This window comes from Carettochelys insculpta, chromosome 1, assembly GCF_033958435.1.
Source record: "Carettochelys insculpta isolate YL-2023 chromosome 1, ASM3395843v1, whole genome shotgun sequence".
NCBI classification, from domain to species: Eukaryota; Metazoa; Chordata; order Testudines; family Carettochelyidae; genus Carettochelys; species Carettochelys insculpta.
Window position 1 is genome coordinate 351,717,795 of NC_134137.1, and position 14,694 is coordinate 351,732,488.

Here is a 14,694-nt window from a genome sequence, read left to right on the forward strand (position 1 = left end):
TCGAAATAAGAGTGCCAGGAACAGCTGCAGACAGGGTCACAGGGCGGACTCAACAGCAAGCCGCTCCCTTAAAGGGCCCCTCCCAGACACACTTGCACTAAACAGCACAAGATCCACAGAGCCGACAACTGGTTGCAGACCCTGTGCATGCAGCATGGATCCCCATCTGCAGCAGCAGCAGCCAGAAGCCCTGGGCTAAGGGCTGCTGCACACGGTGACCATAGAGCCCCGCAGGGGCTGGAGAGAGTGTCTCTCAACCCCTCAGCTGATGGCCGCCATGGCGGACTCCACTATTTCGATGTTGCCGGACGCGGATCGTCCACACGTACCCTACTTCGATGTTCAACGTCAAAGTAGGGCACTATTCCCATCTCCTGTTGGGGATAGCGACTTCGACGTCTCACCGCCTTACGTCGATTTCAACTTCGAAATAGCGCTCGCCCCGTGTAGACGTGGCGGGCGCTATTTCGAAGTTGGCACGGCTACTTCAAAGTAGCCAGCTTTTGTAGACGCGGCTGTAGTGCGGTAAATTTAAAGTATATATATTTAGAAAATTTTACATTAACAACCAGTTAGATTAAAAGGGTCTCTAAGTAGGTGGATGATGGAGCCAAAAGTATTTGGTAATACTTGAACATAAAATGTGTAAAAACAAAAAGCAGTCAAGTAGCACTTTAAAGACTAGCAAAATAGTTTATTAGGTGAGCTTTTGTGGGACAGACCGACTTCTTCAGACCATAGCCAGACCAGAACAGACTCAATATTTAAGGCACAAAGAACCAAGAACAGTAATCAAGGAGGACAAATCAGAAAAAAAATGATGGAGGTGAGAAAAATCAGAGAGTGGAGGGGTGTGGGGGTAAGGTCAAGCATTAGATTAAGCCAATTATGCAGACGAGCCCCTATAGTGACTCAGAAAGTTCCCACCCCGGTTTAAACCATGTGTTAATGTGCCGAATTTGAATATAAAAGCCAGCTCGGCTGTTTCTCTTTGAAGAACGGTGTGAAAGTTTTTTTTCAGTAACGCATATTTGTGTGTTGACTAACTATTCTATTAATTCATTCCTATTAATGACCTAAAGGTATGTGTGTTACTGAAAAAAAACTTTCGCACTGTTCTTCAAAGAGAAACAGCCGAGCTGGCTTTTATATTCAAATTCGGCACATTACCACGTGGTTTAAACCGGGATGGGAAATTTCAGAGTCACTATAGGGGCTCGTCTGCATACTTGGCTTAATCTAATTCTTGATCTTCCCCCCACAACCCTCCACTCTCTGATTTGCTCACCTTGATCATCTTTTTCTGATTTGTCCTCCTTGCTTACTGTTTTTGGTTCTCTGTGTCTTAAATATTGAGTCTGTTCTGGTCTGGCTATGGTCTGAAGAAGTGGGTCTGTCCCACGAAGCTCACCTAATAAACTATTTTGCCAGTCTTTGAAGTGCTACTTGACTGCTTTTTGTTTTTATAGTGTATAGACTAGCACGGCTCTCACTCTGTTACTATAAAATGTGTAGTTTGCTTGAGGTTTGGGGAATACAGTAGTGGTTCTAATTCCTTTAATCTCTTCAAGCCTGGTCAGTTTGGGTACATGTGCCCAGTAGCCCTATTTCAAAGTAAGCTATTCCAGAATCCCTATTTTAAAATAGGGCTGCTGCACACAAAAATGTATTTCAAAATAACTCTTAGCTATTTCGAAATAGTCTGCACACATGGTACTTATTTCAAAATAGTGCCTATTTCAAAATAAGCACTATCTCCTGTCTTGTGAAATTACCTCTGTTTTATTTTGTTAGAATACAGACTAACAAGTCTACCTCTCTGGTACTATTTTGAAATCAGCTCTATTCCTCCTTCAGTGAGGCTTACCGATACTGAAATAATGCACCAGCTATTTTGAATTTATTTTTAAATAGCATGTGCGTAGTGTAGATGACAGCAAAGTTACAGTAAGGTCTCAACATTCATGAGGGTTCCTTGTTGAGAACCCTCACAAATATGGCAGCCGCTCCCACCTGAAGCCAAGCTGCCAGGGCTCCTGCCCGGAGGCCCAGCAAGGCAGCAGCTGCTGGCACTCCTGCCTGGAGCCCCAGGGAAGCAGCGGCTGCTGGCACACCCTGCCTCGGAGCTCCCGCGGAAGTGCAAGCTGCCTGCACTCCCTGCCCAGGGCCCTGGGGAAGTGGAGGCCACCGGTGCTCGCTGCCGAGGGCCTCGGGAAAGCAGCAGCCGCTGGCACTCCTGCCCTGAGAACTGCAAAGCTGAGGCTGACGGTGCTCTTGCCCAGAGCCCTGGGGGAGCGGTCACTCGTGGTCACTCACAAATAATTGAATTTGCAAACCTTATGTTCACGGATGTTGAGACCCTACTGTGTTTCATAGGGAATAAGGATTGCCAAATCCTTAGGGATTCATAGGGAATAAGGATTGTCAAATCATCCTCAATGCCAGGGCAAGAATTTGATGAGATGATTGCATATAAAACATGACTAATACCTGAGAGACTGAAGGATCACATTCATGAAACACATCTTCCCCAGACTGCACAGGCCTGTAGCATAAAGGGCAGGGGTGCTTCCCTGGGAACCAGAAGAAAATGGTAACTCAGAAGAGAGTACTGCAGAACAGGGATCTGTATTTCAGAATAACAGCTGTTATCTCACAATAACTTGGCTGTGTGGCTGCAATCATCTAGACCAAATAATGCGAGGAGCATAATATTGGTAAGTGCTGTCATATTGAAAAAGTGCAGTTGAATGAACCAAGCTGTCTGCATGGACTGTGAGGTGTATTTTTAACAAGGATTGTTTAATATGTCTCTGTGGTGACTGTTTTGACAGGTGTGATGATGGTTATTATGGAAATCCTCTCACAAGAGATCCTTGTTGCCCATGTATGTGTCTCGATTCTCTTACAAGCAGTAGGTATTTCACACATTCCTGTTACCATAATCCTCACACTTCGCAATTAGTCTGCAATTGTCATGCAGGCTACTCAGGTACGAAACATACAATTTAATTTTCGTCATGTGACAAAGTCAGTCCTATTCCTGGGCCTCTGGCCTCTATTCAGTGGGGTGAGGGGTGGTATAGGGGGAACCCGGCCTCCACCCACTTGTGCTGGGTTCCGGCCCAGGGACCCTGTGCAGCTGCCAGTGGGAGGAGCTGACTCCCTTCACCCTTGGCACAGCAGCTCTCCTCCCTGAGCCACTTCCCCAGACGATTCCCCCGGTACCTTCTCCAGGCCGTAGCAGTCATGGGTCCTCACTCTTGATCTGCAGAAGCTCCCACTGTCCTTCTGTGATCTCTGGTGTTCCTGCTGCTCTCCTCTGGTCCTCTCAACCCTGTTCTCGCTCCCTGCTCCTGTCTCCTTGCATCTCTCTGCTCACCTCTCATTCTCTCCCCCACCCGTCCCTCTGTGAAGGGTTTTTAAAGGCCTCTTATTAGCCCAGTCATTGGGGCCAGCTGGCTTTAGTTAGGCTGAGCCATCTCCCACTCGGCTGCCTATGATTGTCCTGCAGGCCTTTTTGGCTGTGCCTACACGTGCCCCAAACTTCGAAATGGCCATGCAAATGGCCATTTCGAAGTTTACTAATGAAGCGCTGAAATGCATATTCAGCGCTTCATTAGCATGCGGGCGGCAGCCGCGCTTCGAAATTGACGCTCCTTGCCGCCGCGCGGCGCGTCCAGACGGGGCTCCTTTTCGAAAGGACGCCGCCTACTTCGAAGTCCCCTTATTCCCATGAGATGATGGGAATAAGGGGACTTCAAAGTAGGCGGGGTCCTTTCGAAAAGGAGCCCCGTCTGGACGCGCCGCGCGGCGGCAAGGAGCGTCAATTTCGAAGCGCGGCTGCCGCCCGCATGCTAATGAAGCGCTGAATATGCATTTCAGCGCTTCATTAGTAAACTTCGAAATGGCCATTTGCATGGCCATTTCGAAGTTTGGGGCACGTGTAGACACAGCCTTTGTCTGTTTGGGCTCCCTCTGAGGGGCCCTCCACCCTGGCCCTGCCACAATAAGATTACAGTAATTAAGGAAAGATTGAAAAATTACAACTAATTGCCACCCATCTGCTCAGCAATAGAGTGGAATAATGAAAATAAGGTAGATAGCATGGCTAATATCTGGTTCACTGTGACAGAAGGGGAAATCATATTGTAAGCAACCATCCAGAGTAAGTCTGCAATTAATGTTTCAACAAGGAATGAGAGAAACCCGACGAAACCAAATATAACTGGACCTAGGACTTGTCTATACTAACCAGCCATCAATCTAACCTGTGCAACTTCAGCTATGAAAATAGCGTAGCTGAAGTCGACATCCTTACCATGGTGCCTACTCTGTGGTAAGGTCACCAGGGGCTGCTCTCCTGCTGCCTCCAGCTACTCTTCTCATCCTGGTGGTTACTGGAGTCGACCGGAGAGTGCTTGGAGAATGATTTATCGCATTGCAGCAGATGTGATTAATCGACCGTTAGTGAGTCAATTACTGAGGGAGCAGTGCACCGCTTTGTGAAGACAAGCCTTCAGTGAAGCAAATTAATCTAATTTTACTTTCATTTATTCCTTGACAAGTATGCGTTCTCTTCTCTTAACTCCACATCCGTTTTGGCTCAGATTCCTATCAGTGTACTCCAGTTGTGTCTGCTCATTCTGCGATTCTGATCAACAACTGTTGTAAGTTGTCATAGCTCCACTGAAGTTAGTAGAGCAAGCACAGTTTACACTAGCTGAGGCAGTACCACATCAGATGCCATTTTCAGTGGTGCTGAGTTACAGTCAATGGGAGCTGCAGATGCTCACCCTCTCTGAAGTAAGCAAGCCGTGGTTATCCAAAATCCAAGGCACCCAAAGCAGTGATCTGTTTTGAAAACCTGGGTTTAAAATGTTTCCCTGTAAGAGAGAAGGTTGTGACCTTGCATCTCACTCACTGCAGAGATTTTTCTTATTTTGAACTATAGCTTTACAAATTGGTGGTTCCATTCTGGATTATTTTACATGTTGCTGGTTTTGTAGTAATTTACCTCTGTATTTCTTAGAGTCAAGTTAGTCTGGCTCTCCAGCGGAGGGGATGGAAATGAAGGTACTTTTCCTTTCTTTGTCCATCAGAAGGAAACCAGTTTATTTTTGTAAGAATATAAGAACAGCCATACTGAGTCAGACCAAAGGTCCATCCAGCCCACTAGCCTGTCTGCTGACATGGGCTAATGCCAAGTGCTCCAGAGGGAGTGAACCGAACCAGTGATCGCTCTCCTGCCATCCATCTGCAGCCTCTGACAAACAGAAGCTACGGACAGCATCTCTTACCCACCCTGGCTAATAGCCATTAGTGGACCTAACCTCCATGAATTTATCTAGCTCTTTTTTAAACCCTCTTATACTCCTAGCCTTCACAGCCTCCACTGGCAAGGACTTCCACAAGCTGACTGTGCACTGTGTGAAGAAAAACTTCCTTTTATTTGTTTTAAACCTGCTGCTCGTTCATTTCATTTGGTGTCCCCTAATTCTTATATTATGGGAACAAGTAAATAACTTTTCCTTACTTACTTTCTCCACACCGATCATAATTATATCCACCTCTGTCATATCCCCCCTTAGTCTCCTCTTTTCTAAGACGAAAAGTCCTCGTCTCTTTAATTTCTCTTCATATGGGACCCCTTCCAAACCCCTAATCATTTTAGTTGCCATTTTCTGAACCTTTTCTAATGCCAATATATCTTTTTTAAGATGAGGCGATCACATCTGTACAGAGCATTAAGGCAATAACATAGACTCTGTCTTATTCTCTATCCCTTTTTAATGATTCCTAACATCCTGTTTGCTTTTTTGTTTTCAGAGAACTGTCCATGATGACTGCAAGATCTCTTTCCTGATTACTTGTATCTAAATTAGCCCCCATCATAGTGTATGTACAGTTTGGGTTATTTTTTCCCATGTGCATTACTTTACGTTTATCCACGTTAAAATTAATTTGCCATTTTGGTGCCCAATCACTTAGTTTCGTGAGACCTTTCTGAAGTTCTTCACAGTCTGCTTTTGCCTTAACTATCTTGAGCAGTTTAGTATTGTCTGCAAACTTAGCCAGCTCTCCAGATCATTTATGAATAAGCTGAATAGGATTGGTCCTAGAACTGACCCTTGGGGAACACCGGTAGTTACCCCTCTCCATTATGAAAATGTACCATTTATTCCTACCCTTTGTTTCCTGTCTTTTAAACAGTTCTCAATCTATGAAAGATCTTCCCTCTTATTCTGTGACAACTTAATCTATGTAAGAGCCTTTGATGAGGGACCTTGACAAAGGCTTTCTGCAATCTAAGTGCACGGTATATACTGAATCCACTTTGTCCACATGTTTGTTGACTCATTCAGAGAACTCTAATAGATTGGTAAGACATGATTTCCCTTTACGGAAACTGTGTCGACTTTTGCCCAATGAATTATGTGTGACAATTTTATTCTTTATTGTTTTTTCAGCTAATTTGCCTGATACTGATATTAGACTTACTGGTATGCAATTGCCAGGATCGCCTCTAGTTCCTTTTTAAATATTGGTACTATGTTAGCTATCTTCCAGTCATTGGATACAGAAGCTGATTGTAAGGGATAGGTTACAGACCACAGTTAATAGCTCTGCAATTTCACATTCGAGTTCTTTCAGAACTCTTGGCTGAATGCCCCCTGGTCCCAGTGACTTGTTACTGTTAAGTTTATCAATTAGTTTCAAAACCCCCTCTAATGATACTTCAATCTGGGACAATTCCTCAGATTTGTCACCTACAAAGGATGGCTCAAGTTTGGAAATCTCCCTAACATCCTCAGCCGTAAAGACTGAATCATAGAATCATAGAGGAGTAGGACTGGAAGGGACCTTGAGAGGCCATCGAGTCCAGCCCCCTGCCCTGATGGCAGGACCAAGCACTTTCTAGACCATCCCTGAAAGCCATCTATCTAACCTCTTCTTAAATATATCCAGTGATGGAGATTCTGCCACCTCCCTTGGCAATTCGTTCCAGTGTTTGATCACCCTGACAGTTAGGAACTTTTTCCTAATGTCCAGCCTGAACCTCCCCTGCTGCAATTTAAGTCCATTGCATCTTGTTCCATCCTCAGAGGCAAGGAAGAACAAGTTCCCTCCCTCTGCCTTATGACACCCTTATAGATACCTGAAAACTGCTTTCATGTCTCCCCTCAATCTTCTCTTTTCCAAACTAAACAAGCCCAGTTCTTTCAGCCTTTCTTCATAGGTCATGTTTTCTAGACCTTTGATAATTCTCATTGCTCTCCTGTGGACCCTCTCCAATTTCTCCACATCCTTCCTGAACTGTGGTGCCCAGAACTGGACACAATACTCCAGCTGAGGCCTAACCAGCGCAGAGTAGAGCGGGAGAATGACTTCTCGTGTCTTGTTCACAACACACCTATTTATGCATCCCAGAATCATGTTTGCTTTTTTTGCAACAGCATCACACTGTTGACTCATATTTAGCTTGTGGTCCACTATAACCCCTAGATCCCTTCTGCTGTACTCATTCCTAGGCAGTCCTTTCCCATTCTGTATGTGTGACACTGATTGTTCCTTCCTAAGTGGAGCACTTTGCATTTGTCCTTATTAAACTTCATCCTGTTTACGTCAGCCCATTTCTCCAGTTTATCCAGATCATTTTGAATTATGACCCTATCCTCCAAAGAAGTTGCAACCCCTCCCAGCTTGGTATCATCTGCAAACTTAATAAGTGTACTTTCTATGTCAATATCTAAATCGTTAATGAAGATATTGAACAGAACCGGTCCTAAAACAGACCCCTGAGGAACCCCACTAGTTATACTTTTCCAGCAGGATTGAAAACCATTAATAACTACTCTCTGGGTATGGTTATCCAGCCAGTTGTTTACCCACCTAATAGTAGCCCCATCTAAGTTGTATTTGCATAGTTTATTGATAAGTATATTATGTGAGACCGTGTCAAATGCTTTACTGAAGTCTAGGTATACCACAGCCACCGCTTCTCCCTTATCCACAGGGCTCGTTATTTTATCAAAGAAAGCTATTAGATTGGTTTGACATGATTTGTTTTTAACAAAACCATGCTGGCTGTTCCCTATCACCTTACCACCTTCCAAATGCTTGCAGATGATTTCTTTAATTACCTGCTCCACTATCTTTCCTGGCACAGAAGTTAAGCTGACTGTCCTGTAGTTTCCCGGGTTATTCTTGTTCCCCTTTTTATAAATTGGTACTATATTTGCCCTTTTCCAGTCTTCTGGAACCTCTCCCCTATCCCACAATTTTCCAAAAATGATTGCTAAAGGCTCAGATACCTCTTCTATCAGCTCCTTGAGGATTCTAGGACGCATTTCATCAGGCTCTGGTGATTTGCAGACATCTAATTTTTCTAAGTAAATTTTAATTTGTTCTTTTCTTATTTCAACTTCTAAACCTACCCCTTTTTCACTAGCATTCTCTATGTCAGGCATTCCTTCATATTTCTCAGTGAAGACTGAAACAAAGAAATCATTAAACATCTCTGCCATTTCCAAATTCCCTGTTACTGTTTCTCCCTCCTCACTGACCAATGGCCCTACCCTCTCCTTGGTCTTCCTCTTGTTACCAATGTATTTGTAAAAAGCCTTCTTGTTTCCTTTTATGCTTGTAGCTAGTTTGAACTCATTTTGTGCCTTAGCCTTTCTAATCTTGCTCCTGCATGCTCGTGTTGTTTGCCTATATTCGTCCTTTGTAATTTGTCCTAGTTTCCATTTCTTATACGATTCCTTTTTTATTTTGAGATCATGCAAGATCTCCTGGTTAAGCCAAGGCAGTCTTTTGCCATGTTTTCTATCTTTCCTATGCAACAGGGTAGCTTGCTTTTGGGCCTTTAATAATGTCCCTTTGAAAAACTGCCAACTCTCCTCAGCCGTTTTTCCCCTCAGTTTAGCTTCCCATGGGACCTTACCTACCAGCTGTCTGAGTTTACCAAAATCTGCCTTCCTGAAATCCATTATCTCTATTGTACTGTTTTCCCTTCTACCCTTCCTGATGTAGGGAATGTGGCAGAAGGAATGCAGTGCTGCTGAAGGCTGGGAGGAATGAGTCTCCCAGAGGTCATCTGCATGAGAATACAAAAGGTGTGCATGTGTGATACCTTTTCAGGCAAAGCCTAATGGGTAGCAAGTAAGTCATGAGATTTGGTCTATTGTAAACATGTAGTTGTAAAATCACAATTTAAGCTGACATTTAGGGTGGGAGTTGTGAGATCTCACCAATGCTCTGGGTTGTTGTGGGGGACAGGGCAGTCGCCTTAGCTGTGTAAGACATTGATTACACAGGGCTCCCTGGTTTAAAGCATTGTGAGAGAGCAAGGGGGAGGGTATGGGTTGAGCCAGCTTGCTGAGTGCCTTGGCCCTGCCTATGCCTTGGCCATATAGCTATAAGCCTGGCTTGACTAACCCTCCCCACCTGTTAAAAGATAGAGCTGGATACTAGGGTGTTTGTGAAACCCCACACTAGAGACACCAAGAGCTGAAATCACAGAGTGGCAGCTGAGGCCACACAGAGCTGAAATCACTGGGTTCTGCCTTAGGGCAATCCCAAGCAGTGGGGTTAGGACTGGCGGACAACAGCAGGACCAGCGGGCGGCTGGTAGGAGGGGCGACCGGCGGGCGGCCGGTAGGAGCGGCGGCGGCGGCGGTAGACAACGGCGACCGGCGGGCGGCCGGTAGGAGCGGCGGCGGCAGACGACGGCAACTGGCAGACGGCTGGTGACAGCAAGGGGAGGCTACAGACAAGTGGACAGCTAGTATTGCCCTGGTGATGTATCTGTGGGCTTTGAGTTTGGAACTGCACCGCAGAGGGTACACCCTGTAACTGTGTGTGTGTGGAAAAGGGCCAAGAGCCCCAGCAAGAGACTGGGTTCTACTGCATATGGGGATGGTATCTGGGTAAAAGGGGTTTTGTCTCTTCTGTGCTGAGATATACTGCATCTGTCGCTGTAACCTTGGGGTAGGTTACGGTCATTAAACAAGCCATTTCTATCTCAGACTCTGTGCTTGCGGGGGCGGGGGGGAGAACCGCCTTACAGGCACCCAGCACGGGGGTGAAATTGTCCCAGGCCACTGGGTGGGGGCTCGAGCCGGTTGATTGTATCCTTGATAGAAAAACCCCACAAGAGTTGAACCCGGCCCTTCTGGCAGGCATCTGGCGTTAACAGAAGGGTTACACTTAGAATTGTGAACTCTATGATTTCATGATCACTTTCACCCAAGCATCCTTCCACTTTCAAATTCTCAGTAATTTCCTCCCTATTTGTTAAAATTAAATCTAGAACAGCTTTCCCCCCAGTAGCTTTTTCAACCTTTTGGAATAAAAGGTTGTCTGAAGCAAAGAATTAATTTAATTTCTACTCAATGACTTGATTGTCTTTGAGTGGTCCTTTTGTACCTCGATCATCTAGGGACCCAATGATTGTTTAGCAGGCTTCCTGCTTCTGATGTACTTAAAAACATTTTATTATTGCTTTTTGAGTTTTTGGCTAAGTGTTCTTCAAACTCCCTTTCAGTTTCTCTTATTACATTTTTGCACCTTATTTGGCAGTATTTATCCTCCTTTCTATTTTCCTTACTAGGATTTGACTTCCACTTTTTAAAAGTTGTCTGTTTATCTCTAACTTCTTCTTTTGCATAGTTGTTAAGCCATGGTGGATCTTTTTTGGGTCTCTTATTGTGTTTTTTAAATTGGGGTATATATTTAAGTTAGGCCTCTTTTATGGTGTCTTTGAAAAGCTTCCATGCAGCTTGCAAGGATTTTACTTTAGTCACTGTACCTTTTAATTTCTGTTTAACTAGCCTCCTCATTTTTGCATACTTCCCCTTTTTGAAATTAAATGCCACAGTGTTGGATTGCTGAGATGTTCTTCCCACCAAAGAAATTTTAAATGTTGTTATATTATGGTCAGTATTTCCAAGAGGTCCTGTTATCGTTACCTATTGGACCAGATCCTGCATGCCACTCTGGACTAAATCAATAATTGCCTTTCCCCTTGTGGGGTCCTGTACCAGCTGCTCCAAGAAGCAATCATTTAAGGTATTGAGAAATTTTATCTCTGCATCTTGTCCTGAGGTGACGTGTACCCAGTCAATATGGGGATAACTGAAATTCTTTACTATTATTGAGTTTTTTATTTTGATAGCCTCTCTATTCTTCTTTAGCATTTCATAGTCACTATCATTGTCCTGGTCAGATGGTTGATGATATAGCCTTACTGCTATGTTCTTATTATTACATCATGGTATTACTATCCATAGAGATTCTGTGAAACACTTTGATTCATTTAAGAATTTTACTTTATTTGATTCTACATTTTCTATCACATATAGTGCCACTCCCCCACCTGCATGACCTGTTCTGTCCTTCTGATATATTTTGTACCCCAGTATGATTGTGTCCCATTGCGTGTCCTCATTCCACCACATTTCTGTGATGCCTATTATACCAATGTCCTCCTCAGATATGAAGCACTCTAGTTCACCCATCTTATTATTTAGATTTCTAGCATTTGTGTATAAGCACTTTAAATACTTGTCACTATTTATTTGTCTGCCCTTTCCTGATGTGTTAATTTTTTTTTCATGTGATTGTTTCTCATCTGGTCTGGCCCATACTTTATCCTCTTCCATCCTCTCCTCCTGACTAAAACCTAGAGAATCTCTATCACTACACTTTCCTCTGAGAGAAGTCTCTGTCCGATCCATGTGCTCCTCTGCACCAATCGGCTTTTCCCCATCTCTTAGTTTAAAAACTGCTCTACGACCTTTTTAGTGGTAAGTGCCAGAAGTCTGGTTCCACTTTGATTTAGGTGGCATGCACCCTTCCTATATAGGCTCCCCCATCCCAAAAGTTTCCCCCATTCCTAATAAATCTAAAGTCCTCCTCTCTACATCACTGTCTCATCCACTCATTGAGACTCTGAAGTTCTGCCTGCCTACCTCGCCCTGTGTGTAGAACTGGAAGCATTTCTGAAACTGCCACAAGAGAGGTCCTAGATTTCAGTCTCTTTCCTAGAAAGCTAAATTTGGCCTCCAGGACATCTCTCCTATCCTTCCCTTTGTCCACATGTACCACAATCACCGGCTGCTCCTCAGCACTACACATAAGTCTATCTAGATGCCTTGAGAGTTCAGCAACCTTCATAGTAGGCAGGCAAGTCAGCATATGGTTTTCCCAGTCATTGCAACCCAGCTATCTATGTTGCTAATCATCAAATCTTTCATTACTAACACCTGCCTTTTCCTTCTGACTGGAGTTCATACTCCCTGGAGTTGTGGGATGTTACCTTTAATGAATGCTTACAACTGAAAATAAAGTTAGCTGGTATTTCTATTCAAAGATCATCAGGAAAAGCATAGTTGATATTTTCCCCTTCATCAGCCATTCTTAAAGGAGAAGATAGTTTTGATAGTATATATACTAGCATGGCTTTTTCTCTGTTATTAAAGGAGAAAGCACCGGGTAGAAATGGCAGTGCTGGCTTTATTTCTATACGCAGCATGTACTTCAGGCAAAGTCTTTTGTTCTCAAAATATTCTACCAACTTCTGACATGGTATCCACCTTTACTTAGTCAAAACTAAATAGCAAGACATGCAAACACCACCAGTCTCCTTCAGCTACACAGGTAGCATAGCTAAAGTTGCAATAACTACTATGACATCTCGTGTGTGGTAAGGTCAACAGGAGATGCTCTCCAATTGACTCCAGCTACTCTTCTCATCTTGGTGGAATACCGGTGTCAATAGGAACAAGCTCAGAAGTCAATGTAATCACATCTACAGCAGACGTGATAGATCCATAACCGATGGATCAGTCACTTTAGTGCCAATCCACCAGATAGTATGAACAAGGCCTTAGCCTAGTTTATCACACACAGGAAGTGTCAAACAGTTTGGTTGACAAATGATGTCACTTGTGTTCCTACCATTCAGCAATTGATTGTAACTTACTTCCTGGCAGGCAGGCAGTGTGATGAGTGTCCCAGTGGGTTCTATGGGAATCCAGGAAGACCAGGGGCTCAGTGTTTGCCATGTTCCTGCAATAATACTACTGATGCAGCAGATCCAGAATCTTTTAACAAGGTTACAGGAGAATGCTTAAAATGTTTATACAATACACATGGGCCAAATTGCCAGTTCTGCAGGCCAGGTTTCCTGGGGTCAGCATTCCTTCAGAACTGCAGAAGTAAGTAAAAAATCCAATTGCAAACAGATATTACCATGAAGGACTAAGATCTCTCTCAAAGAGGAGTTGGTGTTTGCAGGACAAGTAAGAAACATGATAGGAACTGAGCAATTCAGTTAACACTACCTTCAACATGCTAAAAAATACTTATTAAATTGTGGTGGTATGGTCAGTTAAGATGCCATTCCTACTCTTCCAGATTTCCTCCCTGTGTATATGGCTCGTATGAAATGACATGTCATGCTATGCTCAGCCCTCCCAATGTGGAGGGCGCAAAGGGGCAATGGCACGGGGTCCCCTCTGAAACACAGCAGCAGTGCAGCTCTGCTGTTCCATGCAGCTCTGGGAAAGTTGGGGAGGCGGGCAGGCCAGCGCTGCAGTCTGAACAGCCCTAAGGGCTGCCTACCGTAGGCCACGCCCCTTCCATCCTTGGCCCCAGCCATTCCAGGGCACTGAGCTGGGCTCCTCTCCCATCTTGCCCTTTGTCCTGCAGTGGCTGTTGGTCCCACTGACAATACTCCTAGAAAATAAACTTGCTCCCTTTATGGAGGAACAAAAATTAAAGGTATTAAATGTATGTTAAACATTCTCTTATTTTATCCAGTATAATAACTGGCCTTCTCCTTCCAAGGTGTACTTGCAGTTCCTCAAGTATGAACCCAGCAATATGTCCACCTCGAAATTGAGTTTGCTTGTGTGACCAAATGACTGGAAAATGCCCTTGCTTACCTAATGTAACAGGTTCTACCTGTGACCAGTGTGCCCCTGGCTCCTGGAACATGCCTAAGGGAATTGAATATCAGTTCTGTGACTGTTACCCAAGAAAGTCTCAAAGTGACTGGTGTAATCAGGCAAGAGAGCAACTCTGCTAAATGGGAGATGTCATGTCTGAAGTTACAGGGATGTTTTGAAATGACACAGTGGAAGAATCTCTCATAACTGTCTTTTTTGTTTGTTTGTTTTTGTTTTTCTCATTGTTAATAACAATCACAAGGAAGTTTGAAGCCATCACAATTTTTTTTTTGGGTTGGGTCCATCCAGTCCTGCTGATGGCGGTAAGGGGAGACAGCAAAGGGGGCAACTGCCTCTGGACCCTGGAGCATCTGGCCCTTTAAATCACCTCTAGAGTGTCACCCAGTGTGCTCCTATGGCTCTAATGTTGGGGCAGGGGCATGTGGTGCACTCCCGGTGTTTCCATGCTGACCTGGAGAGAGGAAAGGTGGGAGGGGAGAGGTGTGAGCCGTGGAGCTGACCGGCGGCTGTGCAGGCTGTACACCCAATGCACGTGGAAAGTGCATGAGTTGACAATGCAGCTTCCAACAGCTGCCTGCCCACCTCTTCCCATGGCCAGGTAGCAGCTCTGAGAGCCACCCCCTCCAGCTGGAGCTGGGCTGGGGAGAACCACACTGATAGTTATGGGGAGCTTGGTCCTTCTGCCTGCCCTCAGTGGGGCTCCCAAGCAGCCTGCACC

The 14,694-nt window shown here is 44.6% G+C and overlaps 1 pseudogene; it reads left to right on the plus strand.

Annotated features, from left to right (window-relative positions):
* The window catches only part of LOC142019518 (laminin subunit beta-4-like), a 30,782-nt pseudogene that overhangs the window by 11,760 nt on the left and 4,328 nt on the right, over positions 1-14,694 (plus strand).